This window comes from Vulpes vulpes, chromosome 2 (assembly GCF_048418805.1).
Source record: "Vulpes vulpes isolate BD-2025 chromosome 2, VulVul3, whole genome shotgun sequence".
NCBI lineage: Eukaryota > Metazoa > Chordata > Mammalia > Carnivora > Canidae > Vulpes > Vulpes vulpes.
Window position 1 is genome coordinate 151269291 of NC_132781.1, and position 13049 is coordinate 151282339.

The 13049-nt window shown below is 36.9% G+C and overlaps 1 protein-coding gene across 50 annotated transcripts in view; it reads right to left on the reverse strand.

Annotated features, from left to right (window-relative positions):
* The window catches only part of EPB41 (erythrocyte membrane protein band 4.1), a 197562-nt gene that overhangs the window by 126026 nt on the left and 58487 nt on the right, over positions 1-13049 (reverse strand). The window contains exon 1 of one of the 50 annotated variants that reach the window (XM_072750520.1): positions 7081-7215. The exons of the other annotated variants lie outside the window; for them this stretch is intronic. The gene's annotated coding sequence lies outside the window, so the exon portion shown is untranslated. Of the gene's footprint in view, positions 1-7080; positions 7216-13049 lie in introns of those variants that run through there. 50 annotated transcript variants of the gene reach the window in all.

Genomic DNA, 13049 nt, shown 5'->3' on the forward strand with positions numbered 1-13049 from the left:
AATCCTCAAGCAGACTCCCCACTGAGCACAGAGTCTAAAACACCTCAATCTTATGACCCTGAGATCATGACCTGAGCAAAAACCAAGAGTCAATGCTTAACTGACTATGTCACCAAGGCACCCCATAGTAAATACTATTTTAAAGAAAACATTCACTCATAGAAAAATGCTTTTGCAATTTAATTACAAAGCAATTAGCGAAATTATTGTGTTGCCTACCAGCAAAGGAAATTAAAATGCCAAGTCCTTGAAAATGCTCAAGTTTATTCCAAATATTTTCTGGTGTAGTCCAGATAGTCTCTAACAAAGATAGCATTAAAAGGAATGAACATCAACACAAGTGACAATGACCTCAGATTCCCTAAGAGTATACAGTTCTGGGTCAGCTCCCAGGAGTCTGAGTCCAGAGAGAAGCTAGCCTACTCATTCCTACCTAACCTCTATGCAGAAAGTAAGCAGAGCACAAAGAAAAAGGAAAATCCTTTTAGAGACAACCTGAGCTAAGTTTTAAAGGATAAGTAGGAGTGACTTTATTATTTTTTAATTTTTATTATTTTTTTAAAAGTAGGCTCTATGCCCAATGTGAGGCTTGAACTCATGACCCTGAGATCAAGAGTCGCATGCTTTATGGACTGAGTCAGCCAGGTACCCCAGAAGTGAGTTTAGATGAAGCAAAGAGCATAGTCACCTGGATGAGCAGTAAGAAGGAGTATGAACACCTAAATGGGAAACAGCAAGCCAGTCCCTACATATATACAGAGTATAATAATAGGATGACAGAAAAATAATAAAGGATGAGGCAGGCTTAGGACTAGGTAGAGGTAGATTAAGGAAGGCCTTCCTTTGCAACATGCAAGAATTTATACCCTACGCTCTGTAAAACAGGCAGCCATTAAAAGATTTTTAAATATGGAATTGCCACAGCAAAATCTGCTTTTCAGAGAATTTTCTTTGGCAAGTAGGTGTAAGAGGTGGGAGGAAATGGAAACAAAGAGACTCATAACAGGCTTGAAGAAAGACCACTGGAGTCTGAACCACCATCGTTGAGACCAAAAAAAATAACTGGATACTGAGGAGTATCCAGTATCCAAAAAAGATACTGAGGAGAGACAGTATAACAGAGTGGGTTACAATGCCAGCTTCAGCATAAGAAAAGCCACTTAGTAGATAGGACTTTTGGCAATACCTTAACTTTTCTAAGCCTCAGTTTCTCCATATGTAAAATTTTCCCTATTTCCCAGGGTTTCGAAGGATTAAATGAGAAAATGTAAATTAAATAGGTCAGTAATTGACACTTAATAAATATTCATTTTATGGTGGCAATTATTATTCATAAGGTAAAGTGACCAGGCCCTACTCATTGAATATAAGTCATGAGAGAAAAGAAATCAGGATTGACATGCCGGTTTTCACTAAAGTCATAAGTGGGTAAATGTAAATTTAAAAGAAATAGGTTTAAAGTGGAAGGTGACTATTTTGGTTTTTGACATATTCAGGAGTCTAGAGGATACCCAAAATAGTTTAAAGGTGCTAGAAATCATTCTGAGTTCTCAAAAACAATGTAGAGTGTAAACACAAAAGGTTTACATAACCCTGTGTGTGTAAACTCATCTAATCAGAGTTATAATAAAGCATCAGAGAATGTTACACCTCAATCAGAACTCATAAATTATTGGGCAGCCCTGGTGGCCCAGCGGTTTAGCGCCGCCTTCAGCCGGGAGCGGGATCCTGGAGACCCAGAATCGAGTCCCACATCAGGCTCCCTGCATGGAGCCTGCTTCTTCCTCTACCTCTCTCTCTCTGGGCCTCTCTGAATAAATAAAATAAAAATCTTTTAAAAAAAACTCCTAAATTATCTAGTTGAATGGTTCTTCATCTTTTTGTTGTCATGAACCATCCAAGAATCTGATGAAAACTATAGACCTTCTCCTCAGAAATCTTCAAAAACAAAATTTGCAACAATGGGTTGAAAACTCCCTGATCCATCCCCCTCAAAAGGCACTGAGAGATGAGGTGCCTGGATGGCTCAGTCGGTTAAGCATCTGCCTTTAGATCAGGTCATGATCCCAGGGTCCTCAGGTCAAGTCCCGCATCAGGCTCCCTGCTCAGCAGAGAGCCTGCCTCTCCCTCTCCCTCTGCTTCTCTTCCTGCTTGTTCCCATGCTCTCTCTCTCTCTTTCTGTGTCAAATAAATAAATAAATAAATCTTTAAAAAAAGAGGCACTGAGATATAATTAGGCTGAGTTACTGCTAATTAGAAGCAAAGCCGAAATCAAAACCCAGGCTTTCAATTTATGTTTTTTCTCCACTATTACCAGCAAGTTGAAATGATTCTTTCAAATCTACATTTAGTCAGTCATGCAAGGTGAAAAATCACACACACACACGCACGCGCGCGCGCGCGCACATGTTTCAGACTGAAAGCAGCTCAGAGCCCTCATCAGGCTTTCTTGATCCAGTGGCATTTCCCAAAAGTCAATTGTGTCCCATTTACAAAAACAGAATTGGCATTCAAAATAAGACGCATTGGTTGTAAAGTCTTTTCTTTGTTTTTGGTTCTTCTCTTTTTTTAAAAAAAAAAAAAGGTACTTTACTTTTTAAAAACTTATCTTCGTAATGGGAACAAGTTTCTTTAAATATAAAGAATGCTATTACAATTTAATTAAATAAGTACTACTGCCACATACCACATATAAGGCCATAAAGATGCAAAATATATCTACGAATCCCAAGGTCATCCATCAAGTAAAACAAATAAATGTCTGAAAGTTTAAACAAAGAAATAGAGAACACCTTTGTGCCAACTTATTTTTAAATGCCTAAATAAAAAACAAAGACTCTGGTGAGAGACCCATACCCAACTACTGATAATTCAAAATAGACTGTGCAATATGTTTTTTTTAAAGAATTTATTTATTTATTAGAGAAAGAAAGAATACAAGCATGGGAGCAGCAGAGGAAAAGGGAGAAGCAGATTCCCTGCTAAGCAGGGAGCCCGATGCAGAGCTCAATCCCAGGACCCCAGGAGCCTAAGGTATATGTTCAACTGACTGAGCCACCCAGGCACCCCTGCAATATATGCTCTAACAGATACATAAACAAAATGTTCTAAGGATCTCAACTAAGGAGCAATAGGCTTTGGATTCTGACAGACCTAAGGTCTAATCCTAGCTCTGCTTCTTCTTTTTTTTTTTTTTTTTTATAAGATAGCCTTTATTTTTTAATTTTTTTTTTTTTTTAATTTATGATAGTCACACAGAGAGAGAGAGAGAGAGAGAGAGACAGAGACACAGGCAGAGGGAGAAGCAGGCTCTGGGAGCCTAAACCGCTGCGCCACCCAGGGATCCCTGCTTCTTCTAAACTGGAAACTTGGGTAAATTATTTAACTTTTCTAAACCTTTGTCTTTCATTTGAAAAGTAGTCATGTATTTCAGAGGATTTTTTGTTAGGATTAAATGAGAAAATACTATTAAATTTCAGCTATCACTCTGACAGAAAAATTAAATTAAGTTTTAATATTACATTTGTAAATTACATAAATGACCAGTGTACTATATTAGCTAATAAGTTTATTCTGCTTCATTAAAGTGGAATCTCTTTCTATATCTATACTATTTTATCTACTATACACATATCTTAATATAACTAAATTAAATAGGTCTTATGGTGATGACAACAGTATATTTTCTCCTAAAAATATACTGCTTCAGAATTGAGTATATCTTAATATAGACTACCATGAACAGATTAAGCAGATAACAAAATAATATAAAAACACCCTTAGTATCAGATCAAAAGAGATAGTTTCAAGACTTTACCAATTCTACCAACAAACATAGCATAATATTTGTATTTGGAGTTCAACAATGACAGACTGGTGGAAGAAGAGAATCAAACTTAAGTTTTGACAGTAAAATGCATTGAAATTCAATTTTTTAGTTTTCTTTTGTAAGAATATGAGAGTCTGAGATAAGTATATATTAATATGTATATTAACAATATATTAATATTCCTGAGAAATGTATTACATATTAATGAATACACAGAAGGAACACAATTTGGTCAAAAACATTATCTCACTTTATCTCTGTGAAGTAGATAGAACAGATATTATCTCCATTTTATCAAAAAAAGATAATGTCAGAGTGGTAATATGATCTATTCAAGGTCTAGGATGGTTGAGCTAAGACTCTCTGAACTGGGTATTCTGACTCCCAGTCCGTCTTATTTTCATTAAATTAAAGTTCTCTAGGGGCACCTGGGTGGCTTAGCAGTTGAGCATCTATCTGCCTTCGGCTCAGGGCATGATTCTGGGGCCTGGAATGGAGTCCCACATTGGGCTCCCCACAGAGAGCCTGCTTCCCCCTCTGCCTATGTCTCTGCCTCTCTCTGTGTGTCTCTCATGAATAAATAAAAAAAATCTTTAAAAAAGTTCTCTAGTTTTAGTGTGCTATTTTCTCTTTCATTCAACAAGTGTTCCCTCAAACACTATATTTTTTTAAGGAAAAACAAACCAATCTCCAAGTTACAGTCTTATTAATTCTTTTTTTTTTTTAAGATTTTATTTATTTATTCATGAGAGACACAGAAACAGAGGCAGAGACAGAGGCACAGGAAGAAGTAGGCTCCATGCAGGGAGCCCAACATGGGACTCAATCCTGGGTCTCCAGGATCATTCCCTAGGCTGAAGGTGGCACTAAACCACTGAGCCACCTGGGCTGCCCTAATTTTTATTATAGTATATATTTATAACCAAGATACTCTGAAACTATAGAAAATAAAATACACATTAGGAATAAAACATCTTATTCATCTAAGACTACTGATCTTAAAACCTTAACTGTCACAGGAGTTAAGAAAAAAAAAAAAAAAACAGCACTCTAGGGGCACCTGGGTGGCTCAGTTGGTTGAGCATCCAACTCTTGGTTTCGGTTCAGGTCATGATCTCAGGGCTATGGGATAGAGCCCCACGTTAGGCTCCAAGCAGTAGAGAGTCTGCTTGGGATTCTCTCTGCCTCTGCCGCTCATGCTAATGCTCTCTCAAAATAAATAAATCTTTAAAAAAAATAAACATTATAAAACACACACTTACCACATAGGCAAGCTCCTTTTGGGCACTCAAGAGTCCATCTACCCTTTGTTGTAAGCCTAATTCTAACAAGTTTGTTTGCCCTAATTTAACAGATAAAGTAGAAGCAGTCCTGATTCTACTGGATATACCTACTGAAAGTAAAGTAGAAGAAGGAAACACAAAAATCCAAAGGTATAGCAATCTTGACCATTTATTGTAGGGCTAATAAATCCTACATCATTCAAGGTCTTTATTATTGTTCATAATAATACACAAGCACCAACAAAAGAATGACCCAATTCCATATACTTTATTCAAGAAGGCAGTTCCTGTTTTCTCAAACTCAGAACCTTGAATTCTTCTACTCCCCTTTTTGTTTCTAATTACTTAAATCCAATCAGCTGCCAAATCCTACTGATCCTGAGTCCAACTATACATGTTTCCAATTTACTTCCTCTGCTCTGATGTACTGAAGGATACTACAAATAACGTCTCACTGTTTCCAGTCCCTCCTGCTCCTGCTACAAAAGTTAAATTCCTATAATATTTAGTTATGTCACTCTAATTCATTCAGTTAAATATTTATTGAAAGATCAACTTATAAAGGCTCTATAGTTGTGACAATACAAAATCCAAACTCCTTTTCCACAGCACCTGAGCCTGGCTACGATTTATCCTCTCCCTACCATTCTAGTCTCTGTAGGGTGTCCAGTGGAAGGTGCGGGCACCAAATGTGGGACGTTCTGATCGGGTGGAGGCCAGCACCATGGGTGGTGAAAGAGTTCACCCAAGGCAGAACAAAAGAGATAGAAGTTCATTGAATACACCACAAGGGAGAGGCAGGAAGGACTTCAAAGGAGAGACTGTCTGTGAGGAGGCAGTGGTGAGGAGCCACAGCTCTAGAGCAGAGTAAGAATGTATAGAGGGAGACATATGGATTTTCCTTTTGGTAACTGCCCCCGATTGTAAGTAGCCCATTGGTTAGTTAGGGCCGATGGCTATTTCCAGGTGGGTCCCTTAATAAGCGTATTTGCATTCAGCTCAGTGGAAAGCTATGGGCCCTTTTAGCTTACTCAAGTTTCTATCACTCAACCTTGTTGCCCAAAAGCAGCCTCTACAGCCCCTTTTCCCACTGGTCCCACCTGGAACCACTTGCTGTTTCCTAAAACAGCCTGCACTTCCCTGATTCTGCCTCTCTGCTTTCTGTAATGGCTAACCCTGCATCCCCTACCTACTGAAATTCTAACCTTTCTTCAAGGCTCAGTGTCAATACCATGTTTTCCAGAAAAAGTTCTCTAACCCTTCCAGTCAGAATGAATCCCTCCATCTAAGTATATTTATTCACTTAAGATATATTGGATATTTTTCCAAAAATATCCAGCTCATTATTTTTTTTAATGTAAGGCAGCTTTTTTTTTTAATTTTTATTTATTTATGATAGTCACACAGAGAGAGAGAGGCAGAGACACAGGCAAAGGGAGAAGCAGGCTCCATGCACCAGGAGCCCGACGTGGGATTCGATCCCGGGTCTCCAGGATCGCGCCCTGGGCCAAAGGCAGGCGCCAAACCGCTGCGCCACCCAGGAATCCCGAGCTCATTATTTTTAATACTTGTACATTATTCCACTGTATAAATGCCACAGGTTTTACTCAAAGGTGTACAATTTTTTAAAGCATTAATTTTTTTAATGTAAAGAATATAAAGTTAATCCGATAATCCCACTGATCAGTTAATACCTATTGACACTTTCTTTAAAAAAAAAAAATTCTATTTATCTATTTGAGAGTAAGAGAGAGAGTACAAGCCGGGGGAGGGGCAGAGGAAAAGGGAGGAGCAGGCTCCACGCTGAGCGGAGCCCAATGTGCTACCTGCGGTGCGCAGCTTGATCCCAGGACCCTGGGATCAGGACCTGAGCAGACCGGTTAACCAAGTTAGCCACCCAGGTGCCCCCTGATGCCACTTTAATAAATAAATAAATAAATAAAAGTAATACATGCTCAGGGCACCTACCTGACTCCATAGGAAGAGTGTATGGGTTTTTTGTTGTTGTTGTTGTTGTTTTGAGTGTGTGGCTCTTAATCTTTGGGTCATGAGTTCCAGCCCCACACTGGGTGCAGAAATTACATACATAAATAAATACGTAAGCTTAAAAAAAAAGGTAATACATTCTCATGATTAGGAAATTCAAACAGTAAAGTATTTGCTAGAATAGTGGCTTCAACTAAGTAAAAGGTGAAGAGAATCAAATTAGAGGTACATAAAGAGGGTCTGAGGAACTGAGGAAGCAGCACAAGTTCTGCTAACTGTAAACACTCACTGAAATTGATTCTTAATTCCTCATTTTGCAAACGGGCCATTTTAAAGACTCATTCTTTAAAACAGTGGCTGGTTATAAAAATGTTCTTGCCATGTTTCTGTCAGGCAGAATGAGCATTCTTTTTTTTTTTTCTTTCTTTCTTTTTATGTTGATAGTCCCTCCATATAGGGGAGGGGAAATGGTTAGCCAGGAGCAATCAGTCATTAGCAAAATCAATGTTCATATCCATGAAGATGTCTAAAAACCATTTCAAATGTGCTCTAACTTCCCCTATATAGTATCCCTCATAGAAAAGCCTTTTACTATATTGTGTGGTTCTATCTTGTCAAAATCAGATGACAGATGTTAAGCCATACCTATAGGATACACTGCTTATACCAACCAAAGCTTTAAAGCAACAGCCTCTGAACAGGGCTGATTTAGTTCAAATTCAACCACATCCCTATCCATTCTTCATATTACATACAATCTAGTCTTTTTAAGCAATGCTTTCTTCACGTCTTGCCTATAGAATTCTTACTGCTATTTCAAGGCCAAGCTCAAGTTGCAGCCTTTGTTCCCTCACTCAAGCCCTTAGTAATCTCTCTTCTCCTCCTTGGAATTTAGAGAATTTGTTTATACATTGTCCAGTATTTCATTAAATTCTTTGTCTTCTATTATTTCACATATACTACTTGACTGTGACCTCCTTGAAGGCAAGGCTTATATCCTACAATACCAATTCAGAGTAACTGAATAGTAGGAGCTCAATAAAAATATTTTTAGACGATTATTAATATTTGTGAAGTATCTTAAAGTAATGGGTTTTTTTTTTTTTGCTTTTTTTGGGGGGGTATATTTTATTTATTCACGAGAGACATAGAGAGAGGCAGGGACATAGGCAGAGGGAGAAGCAGGATCCCTGTAGGGTGCCTGATGTGGGACTCGATCCCAGGACCCTGGGATCATGACCTGAGCCAAAGACAGATGGGTGACCACTGAGCCACCCAGGTTCCCCTTGTAATGTTAATAATAAACCTTTAAACATAATTCTCTAATCATGGAATTCCTAAAGTTTATTTGTAGTTATGTATTACCTAAAGACAATATTGGTAATACTGACTGCAACCCAACACAAGGACTATTTTGTCAAGCAACTTTCCAAGAAACCAATAGCTTAATCTGTGATAGTTCTCTAGTTTCACGAAGAAGTTCTTGTTCTCAGAGACTTGTAGTATAGATCTTCTGAATGAACCAGCAGTTATTTACTTTCAGTTCTTCAAAACTAATTTTTCCATACAGCTGTGTTTACTCACACCATGTCTCATTTATGCGAGAGGTGTAAAATAGCAAAGCCCAGATCTCTCCCTCTCTCCTCTTTTTTTCTCTTGCCTTTGTTATTTGCCTTTCTGCAGCTTGCTAGCCAAAGCTGTAATTAGTACCCCACAGGGATCTATACTTTTCTAATAAAGAACAGTCTACAGTACAATGACATGTATACACACACAGCCATGTGTGTTCCTAACAAATCAGAAATATTTTACACACGCAAGCCTTCAACAGCTAAATGGGAGCACTTTACATGGCAGCTGAAACTGACTCATAACACTGACTGCAGATTGATTCATCCCTTTCTCTCTGACTCCACACACACCTAATTTCAAGGAGGGAAACAATCAGAGACTGAGTAAAATCATGAATACAAGTCCTAAAGCAAACCTTAGCAGGTAAAACACAATTGTCAAGGAAATATTTTTCTCAAATACTACAACAGTTGTGGTGTTTGTTAGATTAACAGTTTACTGTGACTTTTCTGTAAAGTCACAGTTTCAGTCAAACTGATTAATTTAGGGAGGCACCTGGGTGGCCCTTATAACAAGGGGTTCAAAAAGCTATAAGCACCAATATCATCTAAAGAGTAAATAATGGCTTTCATATACACTACCATTTCAATATAGAGATATTGTTATGATTAATAAAGTCAAAAATATATTTAAAAGATTTACTGATTGGGGGATCCCTGGGTGGCGCAGCGGTTTGGCGCCTGCCTTTGGCCCGGGGCGTGATCCTGGAGACCCGGGATCGAATCCCACATCGGGCTCCCGGTGCATGGAGCCTGCTTCTCCCTCTGCCTGTGTCTCTGCCTCTCTCTCTCTCTCTGTGACTATCATAAATAAATAAAGATTAAAAAAAAATGTTTAAAAAAAATAAAAAAATAATAAAAAAAAAGATTTACTGATTGGGATGCCTGGGTGGCTCAGTGGTTAAGTGGCTGCCTTCAGCTCATGGCGTGATCCTGACATTGAAAATGAAGGCTGAAAATCTTAACTTCTAAGGTTGAAAAACACTTTATAAGGCTGCACTCCTTGAACTGGAGATGCATATAATGTAGAGTTGTTGCCAGTGACACACACGAGTTATTTAATACAGGTGCTTAAACATGGGGACTCTGAATCAGCTTTCTGCATGTTTTTTTCAAACTGGTAAAACATTTTTAAACCCTTCAACTGGGAGATTTGTGAAGTATAAAGTAAAAATATTAACATATTGCATGAAGTAAGAAATTTTCCTTTAAAAATGTTACTCAAGAACTAAAAACTTCTTACCACACTAACTGGCATGTCTAATCTGTAAGATTCTACTATAAATGTGGTTGAAATGTCATCACTCCTCATTGGCTCACACAACACATTGGTTAATGAAAAGTTCAGGATCTAATGCTAAACAAAGGGGTTTCCTACTTTGAGGTCCCTCAGACCAAGCTATTTTCAATCTCCCTTTGGGAAATATTAATAATCTTGAAAGAGCATAGATATGTTTTGCAGCAAGCTAGAGCATTAATATTGATTTATTGAGGACAGGTGCCTACGGCTCTTTGTTGGTTAGTACTTTGCCTTCTACAATAGCAGCACTGTATGAAACATTCACCTCATTTATAACAATATCAAGTTTGTAACATTTTAGAATGTAAGATGATTGCACATTTCTTGGAAAACAATAGAAAATATGGAGGTATAAACTATAAATGATTATAGCAGTGGTTCTCAATCTGGGGTACACATCAGAATTGTTGTGAAATATTAAAAAAGTATAGATGCCCAGTCTCCAGTCTAGCACCTTCAAGAGTATTTTGTTTGTTTTTAAAGCTCCAAAGGTGGTTCTAATGCAGACCCTCGGTTAAACATAAGCACCTAAGAGGTTCTCAAAGTGTGGTCCCCTGACCAGGAGCATCATCACCTAGTAACTTGTTAGAAATGCAATCCTCCCACTTCACCCTGACATACTGAATCAGAAACTCTGGGGATGATGCCCAGCAATCTGTTTTCACAACATTCCCAAGTGATTGTGATGTGTGCTAAAGTTTAAGAATCTTTGCTTTAGACTATGGTGTCCATCCATTCTTCACTAACTCTTTAAGACGAAAATGATATTTAATTAATACAAATATACTTAAGGCATTTTTTTCTAATTGAAAAACATTTTTAGTTTTGTCTTTACAAATAATTAAATTAACACTAATGTGACCTATATTGAAAAAGGTTTAATTCATCAAGTTCTTGGGTCAGGCTTCATTTTTAAACACAAATGCACCCAGCATTAGACAAGAGCTCCTAAATTACCATGCCATTTGGTCTATTCATCTGGTGCCCAGGCAGCAGAGGAGTTTCTCAAGTCGGCTGATTAATTGCAACACTTGAGTGGGGGGAGGAGCAGACCCTACATGACTTGTCTTTCTTTTTTTTTTTTTTTTTTTTTTTTTTTTGACTTGTCTTTCTTGATTTCAAGAGTAACTGATGTCTAGATTTAACTATCAGTTTATAGGAAATATAAAGAACAAAGAAACCAGTTAAGCCCTACCATGGAATTGAAATTGGCAAAACCGGACTGAGGACAAATTCTACAGACTAAAGAAGAAGAAAAGAAATTCTACAGGATAAATCTTCTAATCTCTTAAAAAGAAAAAAAAATCATAAGGAAGAACTATAGATTGAAAAAAATTTAAGAGACATATCAACTCCCTGTAATGGATTCTAACTCAAACAAATTACAAAAAAATTATATTTCAGACAATGGGAAATTTGAACACTAAGTGGATATTTGATACTAAATAATTATTGCTCACTTTTTAGGTATAAAAATAGTATGGTTATTTTTTAAAGTGTATTCATCTTTAAAGAAATTATCAAATTATCACAGATAAAATGGTATGTCTTGCATTTGCTTCAGAATAACACAGTAGGAAGAAAAGCAGGTAGATGATAGAGATGAAACAAGAGTGGCCCTGCTTTGATAACTGCCGAAGATGGGTGATGGGTACCTGGGTTCATTATACTATACTGTCAACTATTCTATTATATATGTTTAAAATTATCCAAAATTTTTTAGTCTTAAATGAAGTTTAAAAAGATTGGCAAAAAAAAAAAAGAGAGATTGGCAAAGCTATGACACCAACATTTGTCCCATGTGTTACTTGAAATACTGACATCAGGAAAAGATTCAAAATAAGTCTATTTAGGACTTTTAGAGCTTAAATACACAAATCTAAACACTGTACTTGGCAATTTAAGGAAAGAGACCTCTTAAGTACATTCTTGTAAGCTGCTCAGCTTTCCTAATTTTTTTTAATTCTCTAGGAAAATAACTATATGACAGAGAAGTATTTTACCATCCCAGTATCCAGATCCATACAGATAATTATGTTGATGACCTCAGCTGCCCAAGGCATTATTAAATGGTTACAGTGTGTATACATATGCTCATTCTTCCCTCTGGCCATTCTATCAACTTCTACCTAAATAGGGTAATGGAGAAACCACAGCTGAGGTTCTGCATGAAATCTGTCACAGTTTCCAGAAAAGACAAGTTAAATCTTTATCTTCATCCTAATGTATACAAGAAATTTACAAAAAAAACTTAATTAATTAATTTTTTAAAAAAAGAAGAGAAAAACTTCTAGATTAGCAGCCCTCATCTGGAAATATTTATCTTCCAAAATTTACATAATATATATAACTGATAGTCTAACACCATCATTATGGATACAATGTGTTTAGAAATACACTATTGAAGAAATATATCAAAGATAACTGTGGTTATCTTCCTGTGGAGGGATGGTTTCCTTTCCTCTTTTCTGTATTTTCCAGAATTACTACATTGAGCATGTATCACTTGCAATAACTGGGAAAAAAAGTATTTCTCCACTCTAGGGACACAAGAAAATTTATTTTACCACATTATATAGTAAAGTATAAGTCCCATTACACAATGCAATTTGGCCCAACTTAATATAGGCTATATTTTTTTTTCTTCTGGTATTATCCTTGCTTGTATCCCCAATATGAAGTAGACATCTTTTTTCAATCCTCTTCAGGAGTGAAGAGACAAAGTCACCTCTGTTTGTTGCTCTATAGGTTGACTTCAAAGGATAGCTAACACTGATCAAGCCATGCTCTAGTTTCTTAAGAATAATATCTCCTGATTTCAAGAAATATTCATAAACTAGTATATTTTTCCTAAATAACTTGTCTGTGTAGGCCGAATTCCCTTAGTAACTATCCCCTTATTTCAAGTCTTTTCTAACTGATTTGTTTTTGCTCTATTATTATACTCCTTTCAGTCTCCTGCTTTATTTCCTCCAACATAAAACAAATCACTTCATTTTTTTAATATCTTTTTTTGCTCA